Source organism: Buteo buteo, chromosome 6 (genome assembly GCF_964188355.1).
Source record: "Buteo buteo chromosome 6, bButBut1.hap1.1, whole genome shotgun sequence".
NCBI lineage: Eukaryota > Metazoa > Chordata > Aves > Accipitriformes > Accipitridae > Buteo > Buteo buteo.
In genome coordinates this window covers 37,418,648-37,442,767 of record NC_134176.1, presented here as the reverse complement: position 1 = coordinate 37,442,767, position 24,120 = coordinate 37,418,648, and the positions used below count along the sequence as shown (strand labels likewise).

At 40.8% G+C, this 24,120-nt stretch overlaps 1 protein-coding gene across 1 annotated transcript in view; it reads right to left on the bottom strand.

The window, feature by feature from the left end:
• The window catches only part of PALS1 (protein associated with LIN7 1, MAGUK p55 family member), a 60,848-nt gene extending 56,856 nt beyond the window's left edge, over positions 1 to 3,992 (bottom strand). The window contains exon 1 of the mRNA XM_075030435.1: positions 3,858 to 3,992. The gene's annotated coding sequence lies outside the window, so the exon portion shown is untranslated. The remainder of the gene's footprint in view (positions 1 to 3,857) is intronic.
• Positions 3,993 to 24,120: the final 20,128 nt, after the last annotated feature.

Below are 24,120 nucleotides of genomic sequence, written 5' to 3'. Positions count from 1 at the left end.
ATGATGCAATAGGCGAATCACTTAAGGAAACACAAGGCACTGAGGTGATCTTTATATAAACAGATAATAATTATAGGTACGTTGAAACAATTACATTTTTTAATGTAATTATTCAGCATCTTATAAGAAAGCAGAATTAGATCCACAAGAGAATCTAAACGCCATGCCACCTACTAGACTCCATAACCCACAGATAAGCAACCAAGCTTCGCTCTACAACGAAAAGGGCACATTACAGGTGCTGTTCAAATATCTCATACTCAACATGAGTAGGAATTGGCCAAGTCAGCCAAGAATAAACATGAAGAGAAAGATCTGAGATTTAAGTCTCCAGAATTTCACACCATGCTAGGGGAAAAAAAAAAAAAAAATCCCTTTCATCTGCTCTTTCAAAACTTTGCCTGTAACAAGGAGACCTGGGTTCATATCATCAATTTGTACTTGATGGTGCTTCTTGCCAGCCAGTCCCTGGGCTACACACACCATTCGCTCCCTTCCCAAGTGAATACCACTCTGCAAGAATGAAAGTGGCTGGTGTCTGGAAGCACCTCACACACAAACACCCAGTGTCCTGGCAGTTAAGGCATTCCCTTTGGGAACTGACAGATGGGGTTTTCAAGTTCCCCCAGACAGTAGAAGGATTTGAACCCAAATCTCAACATACTGGACAGGTACTCAAACCGTTTAACCACCTGTAAAGAAATGCAACATCACATCCTTTTTCTGCCAAAAAAAAGAAGTGTGCAAGATTAGGCCTTTCTGTGTTTCCTGCTTCACAGAATAAACGCATTCCTTGTACAATTGTGCATTACTAATGGTATCTGTTTGCTTTCTAATTTAACTGATGCAAGCTTTGAGTATTACAGCATTTTCTTCTTCCCACACATCTATGTATTAGTATGCAATTAGACACCCTTGCAGTATAAAACAAGTGTTTACCAATAGACATACAGAGTTTATCACCTCCGGTTAAAAAAACTCCAAACAAACCCCAAAACTTACTTTAAAATAGCCTGATATATAAACTACTTAGTTATGATTTCCTTTTTTTGTTTAGAGTTCTGCTTCATACTTTTGTCTGAACTATACTTAAAACATTTTGTCATATAGCTATATTGGGAGTGCAGGAAGGAGGATGTGTACATAAAATACTTCTTTTGCCAGAATAGTGATATTGAAGAAAGCTCCAAAGTAGATAACTGTACTAGAAAAATCATTTTGCCAGCATATCTGATTTTAAACCACAGTATAAACTGTTTCCACTGAGTTTTCTATTGCAGACACAGCAGCATACCTTTTCAAATATAAAAATGCCTCTCTCTGCCCATTAATAAAAGGAAAACAATAGAGCAGTATTTAATTAATATTTACAGAAAGTCTTGAGGTTTTCTGATGAATGACCAAAGCAGTAATTAGTGTTCCAAATACCGTAATGTCAAGCCTTTCTGCAATATTACCTGTCAGGCTGAGAAAGTACTTCAGAAAAAAAGCCAGTTGCTAGAACATTTAAGAATTTTTAAACATGACATATGAATACAAATACAAATCCTGTTATCAAAGAAGTAGCAGAATGAAATTTTAGCTTTCAGCATTCTAAAAGCGTAACACTGTAAAAGGAATGCACTTAATCAAAAGTGTAAGCCAGAACAAAAAAATTAGTAGCTGAAACAGGTAGTTACAACTGTTAGCATCTGATGTTAAGATCCAGTCTTTGAGGAGACATCATAACAGAATTTGCATCTAAAAACGCCACAGCATTTTTAAAAGCCTGCAACTTCAAACTATAGCAAGAGATTTTAATTAAAAAGCAGCAAATGGAACTGTTATGAAAATATAATTATTTACTTGGGAAAATATATGGACGCATATGAACTTCAGACTACATTAAGTTTTCTGTGTCCATAACCCTTGGTATGAATGCTAACCTCTACATTGCATTTCTACTGCTTCTACATCACATATTGCTGGGGTAATGAAAGATACCTGACACCCCTCAATGGCCTGAGTAACTCCTGCAGATTCTTAAGTCAGCTAAATCAGTCTAGTGAAGGAATATTTTGATTTACATTTCTAAGTAAGTTCAGATCTTTTCAAAGGAAATTTAATAAAAACTAAGTAAAACTACCATCACCTAATTCTGTATAGCAAAAGTCACCATCCGCTGTCATTCCATACATTACAAAGCAACATGACACACATTGGAAATCTGAAAGAACTACTTTGAAAAGAGTTAAGTGATCATGTATTAACATTTAACTCTGTATTACTTTATTAACAGTAATATTAATTCAATTTAACATTCTAGTACACTGGTTCACAAGTGCTGCAATATAAATATTTGATGCCTTGTTAAACCATCTACAATACTAACCATCAGCTAACACGCAAAATACTGAATTTTTTTTGATCACATCACATTGGAAAATAATTCATACGTGTATAAACCAGCCAGACTCTAAACTGTTGGACATTTAGATTCGTAATAACAAATCTAAGATGATTATAAGAAAAAAAGATATACTGTGTGTGAAAATTCAGAGGACAGGTTAAAACCAAAAGATTGCAGGCTCAGATGCCTAATAAAAGACAACACAAAGATATCTTATTTTTGACAAATTCAGGAAAAACACCTCAATCCTCCAAAAAGAGAGGTCCCTTTAAGGCACGGGCAGCTGTGCCTTGAAGCAGCAGACACTGAGAAAAAGACCACCACCAGCCACTTCTTCGAAGTCTGATTGCAGTCACTGATATATCATCACTTACCTAGAATACAAGTATTTTGTTCTATTAAGTGAACTATGGAGCGAGTTCATGCCCAAATAATTCCATTACAGAGGCTTTAAGAATTACCTTTTAAAAGAAAAAACCCTCACAGCAGTAGTTGGTATTTTAATATTCCTCATTAACTTCTTTTTCAGGGATCTGTCCCACGTGAGACATTCAAGAACATCATTATTTTAGACAGATGATTTTTTTTTTTTAACACAGATGTTTTTCAGAAAGATCAAATACAAGTTATTTTAATTATCTCGTGCAGCCTGTCTCACCAAGCTCAAAGTCACCGTGTTGTCGCTCGCCTGCAGAGACTCTACCACAACACCGCCCCGGTCGCTCCGTTAGGAAAGCGCCAAACACGACCAGCACAGCCCTTCCCAGAACGAAGTCGTTCCACGGCAGCGTGCGCGTTAACTACTGCTGGCTACAAAACACGCTGGAAGTCGCTCACACCCAACCTACTCTAACCTAGCCCCGCAAAGCCCCATGAATCAACACGAAGCGGTCTCTTTAGAGGCACCATTTCCGAACAGAGAACCGCCAGGAGCTGAGAAGCGCAGAGGGGGGAAGCCTCAAGTTTCTCCCCTCATTAAAACACAAACACCCACCCCCACCCCCCCACAAGCACGCAGAGAAAGAGCACAGCCACGGACGGGAGCCCTTTTCTCACAACTCCTGGGCCTAAGCTCGCCGCGCCTGCCCGGCAGGCAGCCCCGCGGGAGCGGCTCTGGAGAGGCCGGCCGGCCCGCCGCCCCCCCCCCCCGCTCCCGGCACCGGCGCCGGCTCCGGGCGCCCCGCGGCGCAGGCACCTGTAGCCGCAGCGGCCAGGGCCGCCCGGGCCGTCGCCCGGCGGGGCGCGGGGACCGACGCGGTCCCCCGAGAGCCGCCGCCGAGCCTGGCGCGGCTCCGCCGCCCCGTCTGGCGCCGGCCCGGCCGGACCCCCCCCCCCGCCCGCCGCCGCCCCAGGCCTGCGCGGGCGCCCTGGTCCGCGGGAGAGGCTCCCGGGCAAGCCGAGGCTGGCGACTCCGCGGCGGTGACCTGTTGCTCGCACCGCCGGGCGCGGGAACGGGGACCGCGCTCACCGTCCTTCCCTCGCCGCCGCTGACACTCTCCGGCCCGGCCGCCGGCTGGAAGTCAGGGTCGCCCGCGCCCCAGCGGCGTCCCCCCGCCGCGCCCGCGGAGCCACCCGGCCACAGCCCCCGCAGAGCTGCGCAGCCGCCGCCAAGCTCGGCTCGGCCCGGCCCCGCCCCCTCGCCCGCTCCCAGCGCCGGCCGCCAGGCCCGGCCCCGCCCCGCCCCGCCCAGCCGAGCCGCGCATGCGCGGTGCCCGCCGCCGGGACCGCGCCTGCCGCCCGCCCGACTGGACGGGGGGGCGGGGCGGGGCGAGCTGTGCCGCGCGCCCTCTGCCGGCCGGGGGGGGGGGGCGGGGCTGCCCCTCAACGGCCGCGGTGGTGGTCGCGGGTGGCGGGCTGCGGTTTACCTCAGGTCTCGTTGAGGGGCTGGGGAGGACACGGAAGGCATGGCACTGCTGATCCGTCTCCATCCTCCCGCGGTCTTGTCCCACAGCTCTCTCTGCGCACCACCGCAGAGGCACCACCGCGGGAGCCCCTGTGCCCGGAACGGAGCCGGCTTGCCTGCTTGGGCTGCGGCCTGCTCCGTCCGCCTCTCCCACCTCCACCTGCCTCCTCCTGCCTGCTCCTCTGCTGCCTGCTGCATGCGCCCTGGGCACTCCATGCTACCACAGCCGCTTTCTCCTCCACCTTCCTCGTCACCCCCCTGTTCTCATCGTACTGCTGCTGAAGCCGCAGCCCAAGCTTGAATGCCCCAGCCAGGCTGGGGCCTGTTGTGGGAAGAAAAACGCTTACCCTTATCTGAGAGTCCACCTTTGGGAGAGCCAAGGGAGGCTGAGGCGCAGAAGGCGCTCAGGACACGGTGTCCAGAAGAATGAAGGAAACGGGACTTTAAAAGTCGTTTTACCGGGCTGTTTGTATCCATGGCTGTGTTTTACAGGACCAGGGAAACATACCTTCAGCACTGCAGTTTAGTTTGAGCTAAAAACTGCATTCCCACCCCTGTTTTTTCAAGCTAGTCTGCTTAGATCATTGCCTGAGGCATTAAAAGAAACATTCTATGTAACAAGACCGGAAAAAAAGGCTTTCTTAGATCACTATAAAGTCCTAAAGAGATACCTGCTTTAGTCCATCTCTCCTTCCTTCAGTTTAACCATTTAGACATCTGTATCATTTAATTCTGTATTATTTTCCATAGTGAAACCCAGATACAAACTTTCAACTTCCTATAATTTTACCCTATACCATGTTTTCTTTGGAGCCATTCTAAAGATAGAATACAGTCCAATTTTATAAGTCCCCAAACTAGATCCTGTGGTTTTCTTTTCTTATGTGAAAAGGCCAGCTGACCTGACACTAACCTACGTCCTGCCCAGCTACCTGCAGAGGAAACTCTGAAAGCATTCTACCCTTTCACACTGTGGCTTACACCCCCGGGACATCTTTTGTTTTCTGTTTTCAGGACAGTGATTCCTTTTAACTGCATTTAACCAGCTATTTCTGTTCTGACCAATAACAAGGGTCTTCGTATCAAGTGGGCAAAACTGCAGCACTGCAAGAAATACAAATGCCAGTGGACTGCAGAATTACTTACTTGGGAAATAAAAATGGAAGGAAAACATGACACTGGTAATCTGTGGCTGAGCAGCACCAAGCACGGTTCTTTTCATCTTCATATAAAAATGGTGGAAGTTCACATGAACCTTTTTTGCAAACCGCTTTGGCAAAGGACCTGAGAACCAGAAAGGACTTTCAAAACATGATACTTGCCTAGAAGATACAATGGCTGCAAAAAGTAGCCAGGTTCGTAAGTTGGCTGTTCACTCTTGTCATCCTCATCCAAACTGACCACTAGTTAACTGTCTTTTCTACATCCAAGGTTGGGATGATCAGACAAAAAAAACCCCTGACAAATTCTCATTACAGTTTCCCTCAACTGACAGCATTTCTCCTTCCTCTCACAGAAAATCTCATTGCCTCCAGTTTGCATATTGCCTGGTAGCCAGTTTTTAAACCAGGATAAGGGAATTTTCTTCAGTATGTTGTGCAATTTGTTGTAGAGCAGAGAAGGATTCACACAAGTTCCTGTTTCCCTCCTTTATCTGTAGCTGATTTTTTAATCTTTTGCCAGAAGGGGTTACCAGACCAGGTTAAGACTGAGCTTGGGATATCTCTTGGCTATATCTGCTTAGAGATTTGTTTGTTTCTTTGGTAACCAATCTCCTCCCTCTGGCTTTCACAAACCCTAATATTAGCCCTTGCCCAGCTGGCAAATCCATTCATAAGGTGCTTGAATGAGGCGTGCTTGGCTAATACTATCCAACAGATTAAAATATTCTGTCAGGCCAAGATGTTGTCATACCTGAAAATATTTCACAACAGAGCACAGGATCAGCAGCGTTATTTGTAAAGACCCAGATAACCTTTCTTTTTTAAATCATTGTGTTAGCAATTTAAATGGACAGATCTGATAGTTCATTTTGCCTTGTGGATGCTGTTTGTTGGTGTGCTGAGAACACAAAAATTGCTGTAAGAAAATCAACATTTTGGCCTGAATTTAACAAAACACACAAATTAAAAAGAATAGATAGAGAGAAAGAAGGTGAATGGATGAGGAAGGACAACAGAAAGATAATTGGGAAGATCAAAGCTTTTGGTCTTCCTTTGTTTTGTCTTAGCTGACTGGTCTTTCATATGAGGATCTACTAAGACAGCACTTAAAGGAAATGAGAAAAATTACTTACCAAAGTACTACAAACCATGCTGTTCTATCTCTTGTTCAACTATTATCTTTAAGCAGAAAGGAACTGAAAAGAAATATCCAAGTGATAACTTTTGTGAGTTTGGATCTTAGAACATTTTGATTTCAGACATGATTTTTCTAAGATTTTACTATCAGGGATTATGGGAACATTAAAGCATGCTTGCAGCTACAAAACCAATGTATTTAGGCAACTTAATTTATTATCAAAGAATCTTCTTCTAAAGGTTGATGCATTTATTCCACAGACAAATATTTTTTAACAAAGAAAATGTTCATTTTTGATGAATTGAATTTGCCATCAATTACTGTCACCGTTTGCCAGCAAGGTGCTGATATAACTGTTGATCAATCTAAACCTGGGTGATTGTAATCAATGGAAAAGAAAAAAAATTCTGACTCAAGCTGAGGCATCAGCCTGACATAGGACAAAATGTTTTCTTTGAAACCATTGCCCTCTGGAGGGGGAATGAAAAATCACGGAAGGATTAGGTAAAAATTCCCTTTTATGTGACTGCAGAACTGAATTTATGCTTTACAGTTCAGGAGTGGTTCTATACAAAAAGGAATGCTGTCAGAAGAGCCACAGTGGCCACTTTGCTTTATGTCAGTGAAGGCTGGAGGAGAAGTAATCCCCATCTGTCCACCCCATTACTCTCCTCCCCTTTATCTCTAAACTCTTTATCGCTAAACTCACTGAACATCCATTCTACAACAGATGTACTTTCTCTTCCAACTTCATCCTGGATCCTTTCCAAGCTGGTGTCATCTCTTTTTATTTGCCAAAATATGTTTTTTATGCAATCCCTAAAGAATCCTTGCCTGCCTGATATCAGAGTCTGTATTCCATCCTCTTTCTTGACCTTTCTGCTGGTTTTTTGTTTTGTTTTGTTTTGGTTTTTTTGTGTGTGTGTGTGAGTTTTTTGTTGTTTGTGGTTTTTTTTTTTAAATATTATTATCTTGATTACCCTTTCCTTCTTGATCTTTTATTCCTCCAAGGTTTTGAGAAATTCTTGTCTTCTTTTTATCTTTCTACTTTCATGTCTGACATCTATTTAAATAGACTCTTTTCCTCCTGACTCTGAGAACTTCACAGGGATTTTTCCCTTGACCTTTAGATATTGATAGCATATATCTTGGACAATCACATTTAAGTGTCACCTTTAAATGAATATGAATGAAAGTGAGCTCCTTCCTGCTCAGACTTTGCCTATATATTCTCCCTGTGTTGCAGGGGAAATGACAATATCTCACAGTGGTCTTTCCAGTTTGATTTATAGCAATCTGATGTCTCCTGACTACAAATGTGGTGATTGTTTTAACCCTAAGTAGGACACATGCACTTGCCATCTGAAAGAATGTGACAGCAGCACTAAGGCTTGCTGTGTTCAGTATCTAGTGTTTCAAAGAAGGCAAAATACAAAGGTCCAGAAGCTAAACTGTGCATTAAGCAAGAAAAAAAAGTTCTTTCCTGGCCTCCACAATCCAGCAACAGAAACCCTGAATTTTGAAATTAATACAGCAATCCAATTTCATTTCAGCCTTTCTTGAACTAGGACAACAAATACCAAAGATTCAAATATGGTCTTGTTTTATTCCTTGATAGCATCTAGAACTGTTCTTTACTTTCTATCCAATAGCTACATTTTGCATTCATGTTCATCTGGGTAGCTGAAATGTCTTCCTCTCTGGCTCCTAGTGTCCTCTGCCACTCCTTAATCCTTCAGATCCAAAATTGTACAACTCCAAGTAAGGTCACGGTATTTACAAATAGGGTCATAAATCCAACAGAAGTTCAGCTATAGAAAAAACTTAACCTCCAGAAGAGAGGTCTCAATTCTGGGAGTACTACTCATCTCTCAATGAAGGCTCTTAAGCCTGGAAATAAGACTCATTCCCAGAAGATGGGTGCCCCAAATTAAAGCTGGAGTGGGGTTGTTAATGTAACAGTTTGAGGCACTATTTTTAGTGCAGAAATATAGTGGGTGATAAAAAATTACCTTTCTTGCTGCTGCTTTCCCTTCCCCTATTAAGTTATATTGAAATTAGTGATTACTTCATCTGGCTCTTTATATCCGATTGCTGCTTCGTGTTCTTCCTTGAGTAGTTTCTCCTTATTTTTGCATGATCTCCTCATGATCATATACCCATCCATCTTTTCGGTACTGTTTCAGTCATCTGTGTGCCTTCCTCTGCGCAGCTCTCCATCTTTGGTTTAATCTTGAGTAAATGTATAAGGACCTAAATTACATATTTAATTCTATCTGGAAAACAAAATCCTGCTTTGCTATTTATAACAATTATTAATTTGTAACACAATGCACTGTGTTCTTCCCTGACTTGCCATTTGCATGTTGGATGTATCCTAAAGCCCAAAGTTAAAACAGGATTTTATTTGGATTTTAGTGCCAACCTGCCTTACTGTCAACTTGCAGATACTTTTTACTGGGTTTACCTGACAGTTTGGTTACTTTGTTTTAATCTGTGAATAGAGGGCAAAAGCCACTTTTCGTTTCTACTCTTTTTACCCTCTGGAGCTTCTTTTCTTATACTCACAAATGTACGTAAATGTGTTTGTAAAGAAATAAAAACCTGTGAGATATAACTCACAGAGCTGTGAGAAAATAGGGGCAGAACCAACAAAAGTTTCAGCAGTTGATACCACCTAAGGAAAATACTTAGATGGTAAGTCGTAATGAAATAAGATATTTGTGGGTTTTAGAATCTCCCCAAGTATGATTGTATTCCCTGAAAGGCTGCTTAGTAATGGTAATTATGTTAATAGTGAGACCCTCCTATCTGATAATGCTGCAGTGTAAAGCTTAAGCTTTATATATTTATCAGTCAAAAAGTATGACACTGCAGTATATTGTTCACATATTCTATGAACCTGAAATGCAATAAATCTTTCTCTTGAAAGCAAACTAAATGTACAGTAAAACAGCTGTAGGATGTACATAAACAACATAATTCTACTTCTTGTTCCCTTTTTCTAAATCTTCACTGAAATAATCTTGCACACTATGCTTTATTTACCAGTCTTGTTTGGTGTAGGTTTTCAGCTTGTGCATCCCTGTTACACTTTACTGACACAAAAAGATTTGTGGCCATTCTCTACTATACCTTTACTCACATGGATGTCTGAATATGACATGAAGCAGAATCACTTTCAAAATTATTCTTTTTAACATTTTCATTTGAATATTCCTCTAGCTTTTGAGCTTGCTTTCAGCAGATTATAAACAACATCTGTAACAACAGTTAACTGCCAGCCAGCATGTCTGTTGTTCCCCAGCATTTAAAGCATGCTTAAAATCTGTTTTATTTAAATCCATAACTGCATAAATTTTATTGGAAATATTCTGAAACCGAAATTAAGAGACCAACATTTTTTTCTTCAAGAAACATGCTCAGAAAAATCCTTCATTCATCATTTCACCATATGCGTAGATCTGGAGTGTCACGGTACAGAGGAAATTCAGGTGTGGCATCCAGTCCCTTTGTAGATGTCCAAACTAATCCCAACATAATGTCTTCCTTACAGGCATAAGATGCCAATAGATTTCCATTACCACGTCTTTCAGATAGCTGCTTGTTTTGTGAAAATGAATTATAAAAGATAGCACCAAAATATACTTGTCATGTATTGCCATAAGCAAAACCAGTATACTAAATTACTTTTTCCAAGAAAGCAATAGCAGATACGCAATCATCTTTAAGGAAGAAAGAAGTTGTTCTGATACTAATGGAATAATCATTTCGATATAGCTATGTGGAGCTATACGGATGGTCTTCATCATCCTTGGATAAAGCTATAAGCTGCAGTGCCGATTCTATACCATTCTCATGAATCTGCATCTTGACAGAACGTTGCAAAAATTGTTTTGGAATATATGGCATGAATACCACTTTATTCTGCAGTATTTCCTAAAAAGTGTAGTCAAACACATTATGCTTGGTAGCTCCACTGCTTGCAGGATCTTCAATGACTGTCATTCTCCCAGCAGTTATTTTTCTTTCAGAGGAGCTGATAGACTGTATTGGCTCGTTGAGCCAACACTGCATACCAGTCTACTGAATCAGCTCGGTATAAGACTGTTTTGGTATGTAACCCAGCAAGCATCCATGCTGAGTTATTTTTCTTTGCTCCAGGCAGAGCAATTAAGAGGTACTTCTTGCTGCATTTGCAATGCAGGCAATTCAGCCTTCTTCCCAGTGTTGTAGTCTGGGAAACACAATACTCATGTTGCTTATTCTTTGCAGCATTGACTGAGAGCAGTTTAGATTGGATTCCAGTAAACTGAGGCTGAATAGTAGTTCCATTTGCATAGTGCAGCAGTCCTTTGTCACACCCTGTCTCTTCAAGGTCTGTCAGCATGGCCACAGGTTAGGGTACCATGCATGTTAGATGGTTGACTATTTTTGGCAGCAAAACGTATTGTCTCAGATTGATCCTGGTTTCTGCAGGTAGAGGACTATATCTACCTGTTCAGTCAGTGAAGAGAAACACAATGCTCAAGAGTTGTAGTTATTCTAGTGTCACATTGCCACATTAATGACTTCAGAACAACTGTCATGAGCTTTAGTGGGCATCTGTGTCCCACTTAGCGCAGCATAATAAGTTTTATTGGATGTATTTATTTTGTTAATTCTTCCATCCTGGCTCATCACCCTGTCTTCTGTTATGACAAATGCATGTAATTGGGCCAAGTACATTTACTTAACAACAATTCAGCTCTGAGAATTCAAAAGAGTGTAACTCACCTCTGTTGGTTTGCATCTGAAAATCACTCTTCTCAAAATGTGCTTGGACATCTGATCCCTTTGTTTTGATGGATTTTATCTTGGGAGTAGGTTATCTGTGGTGGCCTTATGCATTGGCAGGTTGTTTGCATGCAAACTAAATTTCTCTTTATCATCACAGTCAGTGTCCAGTGCTTCTCCAGACGTGGTATTTAGCTTATGAGGGAGGTATTACTAATTAAACCTTTAATTTATTGCATTCTGTTCTATGTTACCTAGTATATACAGCATATCTTGATATGGAATCAGTCATGGTTATTACCTCTGTGCTAGCAAAATGATTGTTTCTGATTAATGCAAACAGCTTTTGAGTGCAGTACACTCTACTTAAGAATGTTCAAAATATGTATCATCAATTTTCCAGTGTTCTACAATTCTAATTTTGTCTTCTTCACTTTTAGTGTGTAAGTTTAGTGTGAAGTTACTGGTGGTAAGCATCTGCAGCCAGTCGTTCTGTAGATGATAGTGAAGATACTGTTACTGATCCTTATTTTTGCAGTATTTTATGTTTGTTCTTGTAGTGGACAGCAGCACTTCATAAATCATGTATCATTCAAGTACTGACTGTTGCTTGAGCAGAAAATATGCTGTACAACCATTTTCTCAGGGACCACCTAAAAATTTCTTTCTTGTCAGTAATTGCTACTTTGCTCTTTTGATAAACAGAATCTAGAAATTTTTTTTTCACCATGGAAAATAATGTTGGAATTTCTAGTTATATTGAATGGTATTTCACTCTTGTTCACATTTTGGGTGATATTTAGAATTTGAATTTGCCACCACTTGTTTCTTTTGGCATCCTAGGCTGGAATCTGATTACATATGGGCTGCCCTCAAAGAGTATTCAGTTAATTTATATTCTCAAGGAACATTAGATTGGCATTTGTCTTGGAAGTTGTTAATTATGTATGCCTCTGTGCTCATTTGGCAGAAAGCATACTGAGTCTTCCATCTCCCATGCTTAGCTATGCTTGTGCAGGACTTATGCTTCAAAACTTCAGTAAAATACTGCACATGCTGTAAACTACACAGAAATGTCCCAGCGACAGGTAGCAAGAGCAGCAGCAGATATTTAGTTTGCTTAATGCAAAATGCTTTGTAGTGCAGCAAGTATGTTCTGTCAAAAATGCTGTCCAATATTCCAATAGGATAGTAATGTTTATAGTGTCTAAATAATAACAACAATACCAAATCCTTATATAATGATTCTCATTAGTACATTACATGGTGATTTTCAAAAGAGGTCTGGCTATCCTCATTCTACAAATGAAGAAGCTGAGGAAGAAAAACAGAAAAGTGATTTGCCCGTATTCATCTAGAAGTTCACTGGCAGAAATAAAACCTGTGTTAGTATGATTTTGTGCCCACTACATGATATTGCTCTCTATCACTTGTCCCTTTGCAATGTTCTGAAATTTCTTGCATGAGAAGCTTTCCTGACTCTATATAAAAATGTAAACTATAGTCAGGTATTATAAAGTTAATTCAAGTGTCTATTTCTTTGCCTTCTGCTGCAAACTCTACAAGTCTTCTCCCTGAAAAAATGGTCTCAGTCACTGAAAAATGTGGATTCCACTGCCAAGGATCAAAATTTATTTGTTGTTGTGAGTTGTGAACTGATACAGAGGAATACAGAGTTTGTATTTCAGTAATAGTTAATTGTACAATAGTAAGAGGTTATGAATGGAATTGAAGTCTGCAGGGGAATTTTTTCTTCCGTGTGTACATCTTTGCCTTGTTCCAACTGCATCTGATGTCTGGGATGCTTTGCTTTATTTTCTTTTATTACTTCTTACTGACTGATCACCTGGGATATTACCTGAAGCAGCCTACTTGACTTACTGCCACTCTTTTGATTTCCTGAAAAGAAACATGATGAGCATAAGGAAAACAGCATACTAAAGTAGAGAATGAAAGAGAAAAAGAAGCACAAGGAATCAAAAGAGAGAAAAGGACAGAGAAGATAAACATACACTGAGAACCACAGAGGAAGAAAGATGACCAGAGGGAATTGATTTGCCTTTGTGGGGAGTTTACTAGTGGGGAGTTTACTAGAATTTGTGCTCTGTATTCCAAACCGGCCTTTTCCTAGTCTCTCCCATGCTATTCTCCTTCAGTCACTCCTACAAGCTGTCTCACCTACTCACCTCACAGCAGAAATCACCTTTAGTCTTGCAGAACACCCAAGAGGCGTGAAAAGCTGGTGCATAGCTGGTATCGGTTGACATAATATTGTCATACTTCTCAGCTGCCTGGGGGTATGTGAAGATCACTTCCATTCTCTACTGAAAGCTGATCAGCAGGCTGAGAAGACAACGGAGTCTGCAGATCTAAGTTAGGCCAGGAAGAACACGTGCTGCCTTTGCCTCAATATGGCAAATTTGGGAATTGATAGTAGAATGCAGACTGGGAGAAGCATGATCAGAAAATGAAGGAAAAAAGGGGAGACACAATTGCACAGGAGGAGGAATACATCTTTGGAGGAAGGTACCATTTAAAAAGAGGAAGAGGCACAGAGTAGAGTTGAAAGAACATGGAAAGTGAGAGAAAGAATGATCTAAAGCTAGAGAAAATGAACAGGAAAGCTGATCAGAGGGAAAGCTGAGAAGCTGTGAGTGGCTGGGAAAAAGCAATAGTTAGAGAAGAAAAGATGGTAACAAAGAAAACAACAGGAAAGACAATCAGCTATTTTTATTTCCCTATAGAACATACACTGCAAAGATATTGCTACAAAATTAATATCTAAAAATAATGGTTTATATAGAATAGAAAATGGGGACAAAACTGAAATAAATAGGCAGGTGTCCTTCCCTCAATGCAACAAATCCAAATGCTGGATTTGTCAAGACAGTTGTTTTTTTTTTTTTTCTGAATGATATTATGGTTGTATGTGTGTAACAGGAAAATATACGAAGCATTTCTGTTCTGATTTCTTCACTACTTCTCTATTATTACAGTTTTCACGATAAAATCACAAGAAATACAATACTGTAGCACTAAGGCCCAGTAGAATATAATTTAGGTGTTTGGCACTATATGTATGTCACAGACTATTTTAAAATGCAGGAGATGAATTTGAAATGAGAGTATAATTAATCTAGTGCTTTGCACAAATTTGTTATCGCTGATTAAATAATATGTCATTATTTGTCTCCATTTAATGTGGAGCGCTGAAATAAGGTCTTGAGCATGTACTAATTTATATCTCCTCATAGCCCATTGCTCTCTGTCAGTACCACCATTTTTAAATGAATGGCTGTTAAGAGAGGAAGAGAGTGAAAAAGAACATAACAATGAGATATTAAAAATTATTCATGTACCAAAGTGTATGTAGAGAGAGATGCAACAAGATTTTCAGACAGATAGATGTGTATTAGTGGACAAAGAGATGTGTGCACACAGAAAAACTGAGAAAAGCAGTTAAATGAGAGCACATCATAAAACAAAATACTTTTCCTTTCAGGTCATGTAGATCACTTTAAGATCACCACTGGCAAGTAGGACAATGAACCGCATGCAGCCCACCAGCCAGCTACAAAGAGGAGCACACAGTAAGTAGCATCATGTTCACAAAAATTGAGGTTGATTGAACAAGAGCTCATTCAAACTTTTGTGACTTAGCAAAATGGAGAAGTATGGGGAGGAAGACCATAAAAGCTTTTGTTCAAGAGACTGATTCACTCACATGCAGAATGATCATGAGTTTAGACATAAAGTAAGAGGCATCAGTAAGCTAAGTGGCTCCGTTTTTTGTCATTCCTTGGCAGGCATAGATAAAAGTGTTTAATCACTGACAAGAAGTGGAGAAGTATAAACAAGGGGAACTGTGAATGTTAATAAGGACTGTCTTTAGGTGCCTACTTGTTCCAGATGGATATTCTGTAGAGTTTCATCCAGAAATGCAGGATGTCAGAAAGGACGCTAGTGCTAATTCCAACATGACATTGTGGAGAGTGCTCCAAAACATGTCCACATTCTGCTTGTAACATAAGTCCTGACCTCATGCTTGAGGACACTGCAGACACACTATCTGGAGGTAAATTCATGCTCAAACATGGGGTTTTGGGAAATCTTACAGCACACTGGCAGAGGAGGTATGGGCCAACATTATCTGATTGAACCGTCCTAGGCCTGCAGCTTTCTTGCCCTTTCCACCATCCTGTATTTTATCTGATTTTGCAGTGAAGTTGCAATGGCTGCCATCAGCCAAACAAGTCAAACGTCAAGGCCTTTCTAGAAGAAACCTGACACTGAACCCTGGAAGGTGAGATGCAATCACAGCAGGGAATAAGCACAGGCTACCTTCTAATAATTTGGCCATACATGTGCTGATCTATTGGCAATGTGGACATAGGAATATTTGTTCTAAAGAACACCCAGCTCATGAAGTTTCAGCTTCTCTCATCTATTATTGAATTAGGAATAGCAACGGGGAAGTGAGTAAATACCAGAAAAACTGCCATACCTGAAGTCTGTAATTTTTTTCCACTCTTTTGCTTTGTTGTATTTATCCTAAAAAAAAGTAGTTCAGGAAAAAAACATTATGCCATTGCCAACGAACTCAGGAAGAAGTCTTACCCTAGTAATATCATTTTATACCAGAATCAGTATTAAATAGGTGCTATTTTAATCTCTGTCTGCAGTAGAAATATGTATTGCTAAATGATGTAGTAAGCCTTGTTTTGAAGGACAGGCACACTAACACATAGAGATATTTGCGCGTTATAGACTGCCCTTATATATGACACATATGAACATAGCACACATCTGAGCACATCACTTAATGCCTAGGTGTAGCTTGAGAAGTGATTATGTTGAAGTCTTGCTCTTTGTTGTCATGCAGATGTTTATGTAAGTGACAGAGTTTTCATTTCCTTCTGCCGTCTAACTTTTGCTTGCCTAGTTTGTGTAACACCACTGACAAAAAATCTGCTCCTTTTCTGCACAAGCCAGGGTGGATATGGCAGAAGATATAGAAAAGACAGATTTCTGGTGCCAGGACATGTTGCTGATTTTGTACAGAAAGGAAACACTGAGTCTGCCCCATGCTAGATGATTCCCTCATATGCTGGGCTTCTAAGTCAAAGCTGCCTGTATGCAGAGCCTTCAGCATTCATAGAGACCACTAGCACTTAAGTCACTGAACATTCATGCACTTTTGCTTGATTGCCCATCTTTGTGAACCCAGGTGGTGGGAGGGTGGGCAGGGGAAATGGTCTTTCAAAAGCCCCTAAATATCTGAGAAACCAAAGTCTGGATACTTGGAAACACCACTTTGTAATCTTCAGCTTCCTAATCCATTAAAGCATTAGGAAAATCACAGTAACCCTGAAAAGGTGTTGCAATAATATGATAAAAATATGATACATTTTACTTCTCACAGTCAGCAGCAGAAACTAAATATATTAGATTGGTTTTCCAAACATACCTACTAGATTTCCTTTTTTCTGTGCTTTTGCTCTTCTTTGTATCCAGAGGATCTATATTCTTTGACTGCATGGTGGTTTCTTGCCTGGTTGGTTTCAGGGAGCTGTGAAAGACTCCCCCTTTCCTTCCACTCTCTTCTGTGGGACCCACTGTGCCTGAGAGGGGAACTTGGTTGGAGGAGGTTTGTTTAGTAACTCCTTCCTCCTCTGTTTTGGGGTTAGGCACATCTTGTGGGTCGTCGCTCTTGAAGGAAAAAGGAAAGATAACAGATGCAGTAGCAAATGACATAAAACAGAGCTCTGTGCAGAGCTGATCAGCACAGCTGGAACATTATGATAAGATAATTTCCTATATAATAGTCCCCTATATATTGAATATTCTGCTATAAAGTGGTGTCCGACAGACCATCCATAGGAAATGTGATATATTTATCTAGAAGAGAGACTACTGTTTCTCCTACATTATTGGTTTGTTGGTGATCATTGGCCTACAGCTTTGGCTAGAAGTGACTATGCAGTCTATCAAAGGATAGTCACAAAGCTTAACCTCTGAGAGCTGTTTGTGGCTTCACCTCCAAGTTGTCTGCTTCTAGTTCATGTCCAGGACTCCTTTATCTCCAGGTTATTCTCCTCTTTTGCTCATATTCAGAAGCTGAGATAAGATCTTTGCTCTCCCTCCTGTCCAGATTTTGAAATCGGTCCCTACTAAAATCTTTCTAAGCCTCCTGCTTTCAAGTAGCTGAGGCAGGGAGTTTCATGAGGTAAGCCTCTCATGTGCAGACAGCTTCCTATCTAAACAGGAAGAGAGCAGGGAGGATGTAATAATGCAAAGGAAAATCCAAACTTAAAAACTGTCAGTAGAAAAGTCAATAGTGAGTGACAGCCAACACCTCAAGGTATTGGAACACTGATGAACATGTGACTGGAAAAATAAGGTGTCTATTCTGCAAAGAAAAATAGAGATTCTAGGTCTGGATCATTATTTTAGTATATTGAATCACTAGTAACATCTGCTGTGTATGCAGGAGCTGACATTCATGTCAGGCCAGCTTATGTCCAGAAGTTGTTGGTACAAGGATCTAGTCAGGTAAGATAGAAAGCAGAAAGCCCAGAAGAAAGGTGGCTATGTAGGGATAGTTGAAGCAGGAAAATATCAATTAAGAAATTTTATAAATCCTATATTTACTTTCTCACAATCTATGCATTCTTGACTTAACCAGTATGGTTGTGGATGTGGCTGTGCAGATTTTTTTCAGCCAAATCCGAGTCCTATACTTTCTGCAAATCTATCTGAATATGCTAGTTTTCCCCCGAGATTTTCTGCAGTCATCCCTTTACCTCATCACTGATTTTTCTTGAAAGGATCATTTCTCACAGTTCTCTCCTCTCTCCAAAATTATATTTTTCTAGTTCCCTTGTATTTTTTCCGCTATATGTACACAGAGATGTTCCTTCTCTTTGCTACCCATGGCCAGTGAGAAGGTGGGAGCTCCTGAGTGCAGAGAAGAGATGTACATGGCAGCACCAAGCACTGGCCATGTGATTGTGTTTTCTTCTCCCTGTAGATGTGCCTCTGCTTGGCTGAGGGCTGGGTTGGCTTGAGTGGGAACTAAAGACCCATCAATGCCTGTGCTGACAAAAAGTTGTCTGCTTGGAACTTAGGGGAAATAGCTTTAGATAATGTTGAGCAGCATCATTAACCATCCAAGTTCCTTCCTAAGTGTGACTCTAAGGTAACAGGTCCTTTGTGTGCTTTAGTGAAATTTCTGTATGTGATATTCTCTTTAGGACCCCCCGAACCATTTTTGCTGACCCTTACTGTTCTCCTTGTTTCTTTCTTTGCTACAGAAAGCAGTTGGCTTCTGCCTGTCTGGCTGCCTGCTCTAGCATTTCCCTGACGAACTTTCTCCTTCTGTCCTTTGAATGCATCAAATGCCTTTTCCCTCTTTGCTTGTTAGTTGTCAGTCCCTGCATGGGTCTCAGCTGTGCCATATCTTTCCTTCTTCTCTGCTTTTTTTTCAGTGGGTTGTGGAATTCAGTCGAAAAGAGCCATTTAAGAACATACCCCAAATATGAGGGAAAACTAAACACCGAACAGTAAGTAGTATGCTATTTATTGATTCACAAAAATTTATCATGGGTATGGTGCATCTAGCATTCTCACTCCCATTACCCTGAAATTCTGTAGGGAGTTTACAAGCCAACTATTTTGATAAACAGAACTGTAGCTCCTTCAAAGCACACAAAAACTTTGACTTGAGAGATAGTAGAGAATACTGGCACAAGTGATACTTTCTGATTGGTCAGCTTGAACTTTTGATATCTATTTGCTAAAGACTCACTTTTTCTGATGGGTTGTTTGGGCTGGGAGCTGTCTTGTGACATGTGCCAAAATCCTTGCATTTTACACTGACTTCAGTATTGCTGGTATTTCCTGGGGGTTTCAGGAGAGAGATGAGCTGCAGCCACAGGTGGAATAGGTGTTGTTGCTGGTCTGGTGGGGCACAGAGCTCTAGATAATAGGAACGGCCATTTACTAATTTTAACATGAGGTGATGCTTATCTGTGCTGTGGACAGAGAGTTCCACAAACTTCAAGGGGAAGAATCTATAAAAAAAAGGGCAAAATCATCATTAAACACAAGTGGAGATTCCTCTCAAAGAATATATTGTGTCTGTCAGACCTACAGATAGAGTAAAACTAAAAGTGAGAAACTGGAATAGGAAAAAGCTGCCGAATGGATTTGGACACTCTTCTTCTGAGTGCCTCTGGCTGGTTGTGCAAGAAATGCTGGGCAGCAGTGCACAGAATGGGGAGGCAAAGGAAGTTGGCTTCTCTACAATGCCTTTATTCCACTGCCTTATTCCCTGAGAATCCTCTACCCCCAATCTTCCTACCAGCTTTCAGCTTCTGATAAAATTAGAAAAAGGTTTATTAAGTATTTGTAGTCATCATCTATCTATATGCACGTGGGTTGCATTGGACTGAAACGATGACTGGAGTGGGACCTAAATGTGTGTACGTAAAATTAAGTGTTTCTCTTAACTTTGTGGTGTTAGTGCTGGGACAAAGACCTGGTGCAAATACGAGGTCTGTTAATGATCTGATCCTTAAAAATAAGGAAAACACTGCATGGAAATGGGAAATACATTCATATTCCTTATTTATTCTTCAAAGAAATATTTAACCCTTCTTAGTGCTAACTCACCTGGTAAGTGCTAGCTGTTCCATGTGGGATGGCTGCTCTGAGAGTTTCCAGAAGTTTGTTGTACTTTCCTGTGGGGACACAGGCACCTCGCATGCTACCAGCATCGCATTGGGCATTGGTGAACTGGGATCGGCAGCACAGATGCCGATGGTCACGCAGTTGGCTCGGTTATGGACAGAAATTGGTTCCCCTCTTCGATTAACCTGAACAAAAAAAAAAAATAAAGCCCCATCAACACTGACATTTGCCATATGATCTCTCAGAGAATATGTCACCAATACATTTCATGGTGTTTTGGCTTGGGGGCCCTAGAGCTTATGTACTGGGTTGGTGAGGAGAGAGGGAAATGTGGAATAATGAGACAGGAATGTGTATGAATGAAAAGAAAGGAAAGAAGTTGAATAAGGATAAAGGAGGACGGGAAACCACTCTCTCTTGTGTAGTCCAAATCATTGGGTATCTGATTGCTACAGTCAGAAACCTCTTGAGTACCATTATCTTGAATTTCTCTTAGTGTAAACATGATGGAAGAAGCACTCTGTTCTGATGATTCACTGTCTTTGTCAGCATTACTGTGATATTAATGAGACCTGGTTATGAACCAGGATCCTGTTAGGTGCTGTACAAACAGAAAATGGAAAAATATCCCAGGTAATTTATGTGTAAGACAGGAAATTACAGAAAAAGTGAGAAAATACAAGAAGATAAGAATAACTTGATAAGTATGATCAAATCACATGTTGTGTACCATTGTCAGGGTTTGGTTTTGATAGGCATCAGAGAAAAAGTGTGTCCTAAGAAGGAATTTGAGGGAGGGTAATGCATTAAATTTGTGGATATCTAGTAGAATCTCCTCCCAATTGTGAGAGACAGTATGTAAAAAAAGATCAAAGGCTTTTCTTTTTTTTGTTGTTGTTTCATTTTAATGTAAATGAGTCAGTGATGGAGCTGTTTTCTTGGGTTGATTGGTTAGGGGAACTGCCTCCTTGATAGTAAATGAGATCTGAAAAATAAAGCAGGGATAAATCATACAGTACCTTGAAAATGGAGTCTCATAGCTAATTAACATTCCGCATGTGTATCAACAATGCAAGATTGAATTAAGGCAAGACGAAAGGATGTTGCAATTATCACAAAGTGAGGTAATGAAACCCTATGAAAAACACTGTTGAGATACACCATGTAAATAAAATTCAGGTATTTTAGACACACTGTGAATGCAGTATTGTAGGAGCGCAGACTGTTGCCAGAGTCTTGCAGGGTTCTTGGGCCAGTGCTTAGGGTAAGTGACAGGCAGGGTAGTGATACTGCCTGCAAGGATACTAGAAGCTGCCAGTGGGGGGAGATTGCCTGGGAAAGGCTGGCTGCCATTTAGGCTAGGTTGAACTGACATTGATAGCTAAAAACCTTAATGAGATAGCACAGAACCAGAAATTTGCTAGAGCAGTCCTAGCTGTTGCTACAGGAAGGAGTAGGGGCTGACAAGGAAGGGTGAAAACATCACTCATTGTCCTCTTTATCTAGTTTGCAGCATTGCTGTTGCTGGGTTTCTGGACTACTGCCTTTAAAGTGTGAGCAGAATGAGTCTACAGGAGAAAGGAAACATATCCATATGTATACACAGTAAACAGAGAATAAGAATAGTGAGAACAGACGAATGAGAAATACCTCTTGAGCTGAGGAAAAAAAAAGGGTAATCATTGCAAGCAGTTTTATCTTGAGCATGCCAGATGATTTCATTTGAATGACTTTTTACCTGGACAAACTTGCTCTCGAAGATGGGAGCAGAGGTAAAAGGAGCATATTCTCCTTGGTTAAGAAGTCTCTGAAGGTCACCCATAATGGATGCCTGACTTGAACTGATGCTTTTAAAATCAAACTTGTTATTCATTTTGCCTATCCACAAAACAAAAATGAATTTATGAGTTAAAGGGAATAGAGATAAAAAGGCTTATATGTTACTCCCCTCCCCCGATGATTATGAAAAGAAACAAACATAACACTTAATGATAGGCTTTATTATACTACTAAAGAGGAGAACCCCAAACCACACATTTTTAACAACATGCAATCTCAAGGGCAAAGGGGAACTTAGTAAGGCTTTCCCACAGCTTTTGACTTATCTTTTACTATTTATTTAAGGAAAAAGGGCCTGTGAATCTATAAACACTAGTTTGCATGTGCTATTCTATACTTCAGTATGTTCTTGTTTATAAGCAATCTTGTATATTTTTGCCACCATTAAGATAATATTTTTTTTTAATTGATGTATTTTTTACATGAGCATAGTGACATACTTTACTTTGCAAATAACAGTAGAAAACCTTGGGCTGTTCTCAGTGCTACATAGTGACTTCTATCTTTGCACCTCTTGGATCACATATGTTTTTGTCAGGAGTCAAGAAGAGGGCAGGACTTAGGAGATGCTCTGAAGTAGAAATTCTCCAGCAGCTGACCAGGCTGACTTTAACACAAAAGCTGGAGAATAAATAACATAATTTTGATTGACTTATTGAGGGGAAAAAAAAATTCAAGGCTACTCATTAATTACATTTTGTAAGTCTTTTTTAAACAGCTAATTTCTATTAACCTAAGTAGATACAAAAGTCAAATGGTTTGTTCACAACTGCTCAGTAAGTGACAGAATGCCAAGAAGAATAGAAATACCCGGCCACTGGGTTTTTAAAAAAATAGATGTAGTAGACTTCTACTTCCCATTCATACCTTGTTTCACTTAGGTTAATCCATTTCTGACAGAGAGGAGTATAACTAAGAGAGGATACAAGCGTGCTAGTCCCTTCTGCAGAGCCCGTTGGAATTCTTGCAGCACTAGAAACCCATGATCAGCAGCATCATCAGGCACGGTCTTGATGATATGGTTTCCCTGCCTGAGTTTCTTTAAGAAGTGATGATATGAAGAGAAGTGGTACGTGAATGCGTGTATGTGAGGCAGCAAGCTTTGTTGTAACAGGCAGGCAGGGCAGTTTGGAAGAACTCAGCCCCATCACTGCTAGCATCACAATACATCACCTGGTTTGTGCTCTCACCAGTCCTGGCAGCAATTCCATTTCTTGGTTGCATCAGGGCATAGTGGTAACAGGTAGCATGGATTCACCTGTAACATGAACACAATTAAGGGCATGATAACATCAGAGATTTTTGCATAGGTATTGTCCATGCAGCACAGGCTGCCTGCACTCTGTTCCAGGAGTCCAGTCAGGAGTAGCAGGAAGCAGGAATGGAGACAGAACTGTAAACAGATGTCCAAGGAAATCTACCCAGGAGTCAGGGCTGGCAACAGATACACCTATAGCCTCTCTCAAACAAGGACTAGGTGCCCAAGCCAGGGCTTAAGTATAGCTTCCAGACCCATGGGCAGAGGGTATGGGGTGGAGATCCCAGGTGAGGCTGGTCAGGGCAATTAAAGCCTATTGGTGCACTCAGGGCCCCAGCCTGGGTGTTAATGAGACAACTTAAAATGGAGCTTGCATTCATGTGTCTTGCTCTGGTTAAATTTTAGCTTCTCTCTATACATTCTTTTGCCAGAGTAACCTTTTAGATCAGCCAGGTGATGTCATAATCAGCCTAAGATGTTAGCTCCTTTTTTTCACCTTATGTGATAACACTGTTCCTTCCAACTCAGCCTGGTGCTTGGACACAGTTCAGGCCATGACTGAGCACCAGGCCGGGTGAAACGGAATTGATATTGCAAAATGAGAATTATGTTGTCTGACAGTTTGAAGAACTGTTGTGCAATCGCCTTTGCAGGTACTCAGCCTCCCTTGCTTAGGTAGGGCCCACCATAGGACACCTTCTGGACCGTCTGATAATACTATGCACTGACATAGCAATGTCCAGCAGAAATGCTTTCTGCTCTCTCCACTATACAAGACAACTCTGATCCAGCATGGAAAACAGTGGTGCTTTTCTTTTCCAGCTGGATTTCAGCTGTGTAATATACATGGCTGGAGAAGGATAAATAGCATTGCTCTAGTAAAACCACCACAACAAGCTCTTTTTCAATATTGAATTGCCTTTCCCTCTCTAGCCAATGGAAATGTAATTGCAAACAACACCA